Genomic DNA, 10,859 nt, shown 5'->3' with positions numbered 1-10,859 from the left:
AAAGCAATATGACTTGTCTTCCAAATAGTTAATCTTTTTTTCCCTATATTTAGGACAGGGTGTATCAACCAGTATCAGCTGGTGTTATCAACCAGTTCTTACTGGAAGGAACCTTGAAATCATCATCATCATCCATTTGCAGTTTTGTATTTTCTAAATATTTGTTTTGTTGAGTTTTCAAATCAGCCATCTTCAAAATTGCCTCTGTTTATGTTACCGCTTTATTCTTCTTTATCTTTGACTATTTCAAGCTTTTATTTCAAATTTTCATGGCAATTTCTTTGTAGATATCACCCTGTCATCTGCAAATACCCCAGTGTGACCCACTTTTTTTGTGGCCAGCTCAGCCTACCCTGGGGGCAAGGCTGGCCGGCATGTGGTGCCAGGGGATCAAACTGTGGTCCCTGCACTATGCCTAAGCTTGCCTAAGCAGGCACTTTAGACCACTGAGCTATCTCACCAGCCCCAACCCACTCTTGTAGTAGCAACATCATCCTGTGATTGTACTTTCTGGGCGTTCTTCTTCACAGTGCTTACTCCTTGAACATTTCCACATACATAGGCCAGGGGCACTGAAGGCAATTCTGTGATATTTTTGGTATTTCCAATAACATATGTATGATTCCCTTGCCAAATTTTCATTTAGATTCTTTTATACTGCAGCTATGCTCTGGTCCTAGAGATTGTATCATAGTAAAATTATAATTTTTTGTAATTTTTTCTTGCCTAAGAGAGTTCAAGGATGAATGATAAATTATAGTCATTTACATGCACAGAGCTTATGAGCTTTAATTTCTGTGTTACATTTTTTTCTGAAATCTTAACTTCTAAATCAGGGTACTCAAATATATCACCCATTGTATTAAATTTGAGTTGTCAGATTCCACTTCAGAAGTATTATTTAGGGGGTCGGGGAGATAGCTCAATAGAATAAGCACTTCCCTGATAAGCGCAAGGGCATAAGTTCAATCCCTTGTTCTGAGAAGAAGAAGAAGAAGAAGAAGAAGAAGAAGAAGAAGAAGAAGAAGAAGAAGAAGAAGAAGAAGAAGAAGAAGAAGAAGACTTGTAAAATTGTTCACCACTTTATTTTAAACTTATAGACTATTTCACCTGGAGCCAAGGTAGAGAGAGAAATGTTTGAACCATAAACCTCATTTTACAAAGTGTTGTTAAGAACGTCATATCTTTCACCTTTGCTGTTAGTGGGATGAAATTCCTGGCACACATGAAGTATGGGAGGAGACACTTGTTTGCTCCTCACTGCTTCACAAAGCTCAGTGACAGGCTTTGAGGGAAAAAAAAAAAAAAACCTGTGGCAGAGAGGTGGGGTGAAGTGAACGGTGTTCACTTCAGGTTGGTCACAAGTCAGAACAGGGAAGAGACCCAAGGAGGCCGCTAAAGAGCCCAAAGTGGGTGGCCAGTGATGTCTTTCCACTTGGGTGTTACCCACTGACAGCACCTTTGGCTGTGAACATCAGTAACTCAGTCCCCTAAGAAATACACAACACCTTCAAGTGACTGTCACCTTTCCGGGTGTCTCAATCCAAGCAGGCTGAAAGTGAAGATTAATTTCCATTTGTCTCACAAAAGAGGAATATCTATCTATCTATCTATATCTATCTATCTATCTATCTATCTATCTATCTATCTATCTATCTATATAATGTCTTTCACTCATGGGCCTATTTTTTTATTTTATTAGTATTTGTTTTCAGTACATAAAATTTGCATTCTTAGGGAGGAGGCTAAGTGGACATTACACATCTTGATTTTTTTTTTGCCTCCTTTCCCCTCCCACTAAAGTTCTGCCTTCTGTCCCTAAATCCCCTTTCTCCATGTTTATTGTGTTTGTTATTATCACTATTACCATTGTTAGATTGTGTTTATGACATGTAATTTTACATTCACTGTGGACATCTGTACATACACATGATTCCTGTACATATACATGATTCCCTCTCTTCTCTTCTTCTCCCCTTTCCTTCTTTTCAGTTGATCTGAAGAATTAATCTGACGCCAATTGTAACATTTTAGATATCTGCAAGTCTTGACATGTATTTTTATTGTGTTGAAGTTTCTAATGGATTCCAATTTAAAATTACATCTTTAATCCAAGATACGCTTAAGAACATGTAATTCAATTACAGACATACTAGTGGTAATTTATTTCCAATTCCATTGAGTTGTTTGAAGTAATAGAGCTTATTCTTAGAGCAGTTCTCATTTCACATAAAGATTTAATAGTACAATTTTCTTATGTCCTTATTGCTATCAACACACACACACACACACACACACACACACACACACACACACAGATGTACATGGGTTTTTCCTGTTATCAACAACTTGCATTAATAGAGTACCTTTGTTTCATGTGAGTCAATATTGATGCATTTTTTACTAACTAAATATTTGGCTTAAATCAGAGTTCATTCTTTGTATTATATATAGTTTGCATGGATTTTGACCAATGTATAAATGTTTCTATATACCGTTATCGTATCTTACAGAATAGTTTCACTGGCTTCAAAATTCACCATATTTGTTGTCCCCACTCCCTACTTCCATTAAGTTTTATTAGGTGTGTCTACTCTAATAACACCATGTTTGTGCAGAAGATATTGTGTCCTCAATAAGGAATGATTAGGGCCAGCCAAATAGCTCAGTGGATCAAAATATCTGCAAGCAGGCATGGGGGCCAGGGGTTCAAGCCTGAGGCTTGCCATGCCAGCCCTGCCCTCGGGCACACTGAGATGGGGATTGAGATTGGGCATGGTAGTGCATGCCTGTAATCTCAGCACTCGGGAGGCTGTAAACAGGCAGATCACTACGAGTCTGATCTAGTAGTGAGACCTTGAACACCCTGTAAATCCTTCCCTAAAATACAGAAAAAAAAGAAGAAATGATTGAAGTTTTCTGACACTATTTGATTCTTTTATGTATTTTCTTATGTAACATTTACTCTATAAAATTTCTGACCTAAATTTTAAAATGATTTACACTAGTATATTTCAGTGTACAGTTCTGCCAACTTTCCTTGTTCTTGCTAATTTGTTTGTTGTGCATATATTCATAAATATTTAGTCAGTTTAATCCTTAGTTGCTCTTGCTTTGTGTCACTCACTGTTTTAGGCATTGGCACACAGTGGTGGAAAATACTGTAAAATTTCTATCTGTGAGGGGAGGAGGGATCAAGGAGAAAATAAATAAGTGAGCACAATGTAGAACATATGAGATAGTAATAAGTACTAGGAAAAGTATGACAGGTAGTAAGAGGGAAAGCAAGAAGCACTATGAATAAGATCTCTCTAAAGTACTCTGATTTCATTAAAAAGTCACTCCAGGCAGAACACATAGTTACTTAAGAAAAGAATGTACCAAATCATTGGGGCGCTCTGTCAAAGGTCTTGAAGCAGCGCTGTGTCTCATATTCTGTACAAATATATTCTAAATTATTTCCTCTATCAGGGACAATGATTATTTTTATAACGTTATTTACTTTGAATTTAATTGTTTCCATTAAAATTCTTGCCTATATTTAACAGGTTCAATTTTCCCAATATTATTTATTTTCTTTCTTTTTGTTAACAGATAACAAATAATTTTTAGCCCAGTTCTGTGTCTGGATGTCAGTAGTACTTCTGTGGCATACGGAGAAGAGAGCCATAAGTATATCAGCCTCTGAATAGGCAAGTCTTATCGTTTAGGAGAAAGAGCCTTTCGATATGTTCCCGTTAGCACCATTCACTAGAAATTATCCTCCATTTTTGGAGTCAGACTTGTATCTATCTTATGTTGCTTTTTCTGAGAGAAAATTGGCCTACAGAGGACAGAGGGGATGGAAAGACAGATGCAAGAGCAGGGGAGCGATGCTTCTTGAACCCAGTAGTGTTGGCAAACACTAGAGACTGGAAGGGCCAAAAGATGAGATTGTCCCCCAAGGACTGAGGGGAGCATGGCTCTGCTCACACCTTGAATATGGACCGGTAGCCCAAGAACTGCAAAAACTGAAGCTTCTGTGGTCTCAAACCACTCTGTACTTAGTAATATAAATTTGCGACAAAAGGAAGCCAATCTACTTATTTTTCTTGGATGTCCTTCTAATTAAAGTGCTGTGGATAATAGTCATAGAAGCTGAAAAGCAGAAAGCAGAAAAGTGCTGGTGGTTTGGGGAAAGCTATTACTTTCCTGCTGTAGATGATACTTTCTCTTCTGTTTCTTTTTCTCTCCTTTCCTATCCCAAGTATGTGGCTGGGCGTGAAATGCATGTCTCCCTGGAATCGTTGCAAGCTTTACTTCCTTAACTGACTTTGTCTACTTGCCCGAGTGTGCGTCGAGGGAGGAGAGAGGCAGCGGTGCTGATAATGACCCTACTCTTGTTCTCAACCTCTCCTCACCCTAGCAGGGCTTGGCCGTGTCTGATGTTACCCCACTGACTGCAGTTCTTGGCTGCAGATGTTGTTTCTCTACCCTCAGTGGCATGATGGCAGAGGAAATGCTAAAAATGAGCAGAAGAGATCCTTCTTTCCAGGTTGCCCGCCTGCCTTCCAAGTATGAGCGCTTACCATAGCCACCCTGAGCTCCTGTTTGACTTCTGTAGAGGCCACACCTGCCCTCTTATCCTCCAGGGTTTCTCACATTTACTGGCTATAATTACTCCCTACAAATTGCACTCCTTCTCTGGCACCTCTAGATGTTAGCTGGGAGAGAGCACCAGCATACTGTGTTGTCATTCTGTCATGAGTCACAATCTCAAATACTTATTTAAATTCATTTTTTTCCAGCTGCTGTTACATTTTTCTGTTTACTTATGAGCAGAAATGAGCTTTACCACCACTGTTCGTGTCTCCTTTGGAAGTTGCGTTTGGTTACTTTGTGTTGGATAATTTCTTTCTCATAAGCTATTGGTTTATCATTTTTTATATTTTATTTTACAGATGAGGTTCTGAAAAGGTTATTTTTAAGCTTGGAGCAAGTCAAAGTCGTGTGAGCTGGGTGCAACCACTGCTGTCATATATGAGAATACTGGAAACTCTAGATTAGGAGACTGCAGTTACACTTTCATTTTTAACTCAAAACATCTCACAGAGTCAACCTTAGGCATAGCGTTCGCATTCACAGTGGCAAATGGAAAAGAGAGCAGGCGCTTGGATAAGTGGCAGTGTTGGTCAACAGCAATTTGAAAAGTGGAGAGGATACATTGTAGCTTCCCACTGTGAGGCCTCCTTAGGTCAGTTCATGGCTTCTAATGAAATTGTATCTTTTTGCATAAGCATGAAATAGCTTATCATTTGTTCTCTTTCTCCAACTTATCTGAAGTCTCTGCTTCTCAGTAGTTGCACCTGAACTTGAAAAGCCTGTTCTGCAGAGTAAGAACACTGAGTTAAATGCATGTGTGTGTGTGAGAGAGAGAGAAAGAGAGAGAGAGAGAGAGAGAGAGAGAGAGAGAGAGAGAGAGAGAGAGTTTTAGATTGTCAGACAATCTCTAAAAGAGAAATTATTCTTCATTTGTTATTGAACGCTGTTCCCGGCATACATATATATTTTTTTAAGATAATAAAATGATTTTTAAATTGAAGTCAAGAAAGACAGAGGCTAAGTCTACAATGCAGTGACTAGAAACTGCGGTGGATGCAGCTAGTCTCAAGCATGTCTGCAGGGAGGTTGTGATGATCCCCTGTACCGCGGAGGAATTCCATTGTGTGGGGATCACACAAGAGTTCACAGCAGGGCTGACTTTAATGATCTCAGTAGCTTGAGCAGTACATCCTTCATTATATTACATTTTTTCATCATCTACATTGTTGAATTTTGTAAGCTTGGTGCAAGTCAAAGTGTTCCAAAAAGTACAACTGTAGTATTTCTCAATATACCATAGGGGGGAAAAAACCCACAACAATTTTGTCTCAACTTCCACAGGTGAAAATGGAGAGCAAATTTAAACTACTGTATTTCTGAGCATCACAGTGCCTTAAAATTGTTCACTGTCAGAGAGACTTGGATGTGGATTAATTCATTACTTATAAACTGTGTGACCTTGTGCATGTTACCAAAATATTAAAAGCAGCTTTATCTTATATAAAATGAGTATTATTGTGGATGTCTCATTATATACCTGCAAAAATTCTTTGTATTGTGCAGGGTTACTTAAAAAAAGAACCAAATATTTACATCATATATTTAGATATAAATGTATCTAGATATCTATAGTAGGTATTAATTTGAAGATGGTTCATATTTGTTTTAAGGAATTGGCAGGGGTAGGGTCTGACAAATTTAAAATGTATAGGGCAGGGGCTGGAGAGATGGCTCAGTGGTCTAAAGCACCTACTTAGAACAAGCTTAGCAAAGCATCAGGGACCGCGGTTCGATCCCCCAGCACCACATGCCAGCCAGCCCCGCCCCCTGGTGGGCTGAGCTGGCCACACACACACACACACACACACACACCACACTCTCTCTCTCTCTCTCTCTCTCTCTCTAATAAATAAATAAATAAATAAAATTTAAAATGTATAGGGAAGGTCATCAAGATGGAGACTAAAAGTTGACATTTGAGTGTAGACTCTAAATTTTGCAGGGCATCAGATTGAAAATGCAATTGGAGTTCCTATGTTGCAATCGTGAGGACAATCTCCACTTAGAATAGTGAGAGAGGATCTCTCTCATTCCTCTTGTCAGATTCAGGGGGATGGCTGCAGTCTTTTGTGGCCCTTATCCATGTCTCTGGATGCTAGTTTTCTCTTCTCATAAGAAAACCTCTCATGAAGAGAAAGTAGCTTTCAAATGACTTCTTTTCAGCTGGTTACAACTGCAACAGCCTTCCTTCTAAGCACAGTCATATTCTGAGTTACAGGGGGTTAGGAATGCAACATGTGCGCTTTGGGGCTCCACAACATATGGTTCTTAGTATGGCAAGTGCTCAACACACGAGAGGTATTGTTTTCAAACATGAGCAGAGCTTGAGAAAGATTGTACTTAGATTTCTTTACTAAAAGAACAAAAAAAAAAAAAACTTACAGAAGCCTTTGAGCCCATTCAAGAAAAGGATTATTTATCCTCTTCTATGATAATAAATAAAAAGATAGGAAGCAGTACTTGATGAAAGTGTTCCTATTTTCTTCTAGAGAACAATTCAGTTTTTAAAGTGTTTCAGGGGCACATCCTGGATGATACTAATTGAAATGCTCATCGAAAGAAGGCCTAGGTTTTTCCACGAGGATAAAGCATCAAAGGGAGGGGGACAAAAACAACATACAGTTGTGAGTAAGCTTTATTATTGTGAAGCACCTTTCGTATCATGTTACTAACAGGATATAGTGGTTTCCACTCAGGATTATGTCTTTTCTCTGTGCACACACAAAATAGCAACAAACTGTCATGAGACCAAATAAATGACGTTAGATTTTGTTCAAAACTATATATTTCCTTTGCATGTTCTTGTATCTATTTACATACCGGTTGACTCTATCCCAACTTGCAAGAAGAAACAACAATGCCTGATTTTAGTCCCTGTTTTTACTCCAAAGTCCAATGCTTTGGCCAATCTTACATGTGTAGCTCAGTTTTTCTCTTCTCTTTAAATATAAATTTAATTCAAGGGCTTGTAGCCATATGAATATATATTGAAAGTAATGTCATTAATGGATCCCTCATCTTCACTTCCAATTCATTTCTCATTCCCAGGTTAATCTCAAAGCTTAACTCTGATTTTACCTTTGTTCTGAATATAGAAAGACAAAATAACTTTCTATTCCTCATTAATCTCTAAAAGTTAACCTGCTATTTCTTATCTCAGATAGATTGATGGCTAAGTGGCTACAAGAATTCTACCTCTTCATCTTGAGAAGGATTTTTTTTTAAGCTGGCTCAGAGTGCCTTAAGGGGGGGAGGGTCTGAAGCAGTGGTTGGAGCTGGGGCTTGAACTGCGGTCCCCTGAACCTGGCTGAGTTTGCCCCAGGAGGCACTTTAAACAACTGAGCTAATCCATAAGCCCCCCTACCTCTTCATCTTCACTGCTTCTGCAATGTGATGTTCCAGTTCCTTTGTCAAGATAGAACTATTTTTTATTCCAACTAGAGATTGGCTCTGTCAAGTAGAATGCTCAGAAATTGACATTTTATTGATTCCAAATGCAGTTTTCAAGAGAAATTCCATGCTTCTATTCTCCCTGTACCCTGACACTGCCATAAGGAATAAGCCTACTCAATGACAAGAAACTCCTCCCCAGGCCAGTAGACAACTGACGGAGGCTGTTTTGGACTCTCCAGCCCCAAACAACAGACACATGTACAGTCTCAAGCAAGGTCAGCCAAGGAGAACCAAGCCCAGCATGACCAGCCAAACCACTCATGTCAACATGAAAATAGCTTCTTATTATAAGAGAAGCTATTGGTTAGACCCTCAAGAATTGGTGTGATTTTATATGTGCTAATAATTAAATCACATAAAACCCATCAGGACCTAGACTTAAGGGAAAACTTTAATGCTCTCTAGCAACGGAAAGCTTTGCCCACCTCTGTGCTAAAGTTCGCCTCCTCTAGCCTGACTGAGACCTGACATTAGGTTAATGGACTTTTTTCTATTGCTAGAATTCCTGTTAGATGGTGAAGAATACTGAAGTTGGTTTTTCAAGTCTTACAAGAGATATTTCTTTCTCTCATAATCCAATAGTTTTACTATCAGCCTTTTCCCACCTGTGTTAACCTAAATGCATCTATGTCGAAGAAATTAAGATAAAAATACTGTAGACTTATTAAATTAAATGAATAGATCGAGTCCTTAAAGACCAAAGATATCTACGCTAGATGTGTAGGAGATAGAGTCGAGATAATGGATCTTCTTTAACCTTAGATATACTTGGAAACACAAGTATATGTGAATATCAATGAGACACAAAGATATTCAAAACAAATATGTCACAGGAAAATAGTAGACTTTAATGTGACGGAATTAGTAGCCTCAACTTTTTCACTATCCCAATAGCCATGGCTTGGACATAAATTCCTTTGATCTTCTTTTATTGCTGTTTTACATATTCTATTTGCAAAATAGATTCACACTCAATGAATGACGCTTGAGCAGCAAGGGATAGGAGAGCAGAAAACGGAGAGAGGAAAGGAAAGAAAAGCAACAGTGGCGAGAAGTCGCCCGCCGTGATGGGGGTGACCCGCAATCCAGTTTAAATGAAATGTTTTCATAGAGTAAGAATAGAACAACATTCACAGTTTTGGAACATACTTCTACTACTTTAAATTCAGTATTATGTCGAACCTTTCTTTGAGAATGAAGTTTTAATGATTTCCATAGGGTTCTTCTATTTTATCTACAATGGTTTCTCCTTTGAGGATCATTACTTTACATCTAACTCACTGACCGTACAAAAAACAGGTATAGGGCTGGAGAGATAGCTCAGTAGAATAAGCACCTGCCTGGCAAGTACAAAGTCCTGAATTCAATCCCTGGTATCACAAAAATAAATAAATTAATTAATTAATTAATTCAAAAACTAAGTATAATTTTTTGGTACATGACCGTGTTTTTTGATGCACTTTTATAACTATTTCCTTAAATTTCATCTTATTTTTTTAAATTCAGAAATATAAAAACTGAGATAAAGTATAAGAATGCACATGAGGGTACTAATACTACCATATTGTGTAACAATAAATCTTATTCATTTCTGTTACCAACCGATATTTACATTGTACTTGTCAGAGCTCAACTATTATAAAGTTCACATGCATATGAAAACATAGCATAATGCATACATATATAAATATTAAATGTGTTGTGTTTTAAATAAGGTTAATTTCCATAAATATTTGCAAGCAGTTTACCTATATTTGTTTAAAAAGGCATCTACATACTTATTGCCCATTATTTTAATTACAGCATTATTTTTGGCAAATATTGTTTTTGATCACTCTGAATTATTCAATAATGCTAATTTATTTTCATATTTCCTAACAATATTGCACTAACATATTTAGTTTCAATATTTTCTATTTGTATGTTTTATTTCTTGTCCTACAGATTATTTTTTTTTCAATTCGTGGGAAATTTTTTTGAGAAAAAAATATATGTATTTAGAATTAGCCAGCTGGACTCAGTTTAGATGATCCCAATGTTGTTGGCAACATCCAATACATCATAATCGGGAGCCCACTGAACATATGCCTTCTTTTCTTCAACAGGCCTGATTAGGGTATTGACCTTGGCAACATCCATGTCACAGACCTTCTTTACAGCTTGCTTGATTTGGTGCTTATTACCTTTGACATCCACAATGAACATGAATATGTTGTTGTTGCCCTCATTCTTTTTCATGGCTGACTCTGTGGTCAGGGGGAACTTGATGATGGAATAGTGGTCAAGCTTGTTTCTCCTGGGGGTGCTCTTCCAAGGGTATTTGGGCTGCCTCCAGAGCCCCAGTGTCTTGGGTCGGCGGAAGGTGTGTGACGTTCGTTTCTTCTTCTTTTTGTGGCTGTGGATGCCTTTCAGCAGGGCCTTCTTGGCTTTCAAAGCTTTTGCTTTGGCTTCAGTTTGGGAGGGGGTGCAGGGGCTTCCTTCTTTGCCTTCAGCAAAATCTTGGTAAAAAGGCCTGTGGAAAAGTTGATGCAGTTAAGCGTGTCTTCTCTCTGTAGGCAATATAAGCTTTTATTAATATTTTATTAATTTTAAAATTTCCATTTTATGTTATAATCAACCTTCTAATGTACTTGAAATATTGTTACACTCTGACATGAGAAAAATTAGATTTAAAAAACACAAATGTTAGTTTTAAAGGTATTCAATGAATATCCTTCAGTATCCCATTTATTATGTTCCATTTTATTTTTTGTAAAATTTATTCA

This window comes from Octodon degus, unplaced genomic scaffold (genome assembly GCF_000260255.1).
Source record: "Octodon degus isolate 3935 unplaced genomic scaffold, OctDeg1.0 scaffold00047, whole genome shotgun sequence".
NCBI lineage: Eukaryota > Metazoa > Chordata > Mammalia > Rodentia > Octodontidae > Octodon > Octodon degus.
The sequence above is the reverse complement of the archived record's forward strand: the minus strand, read 5'-3'. Positions refer to the sequence as shown.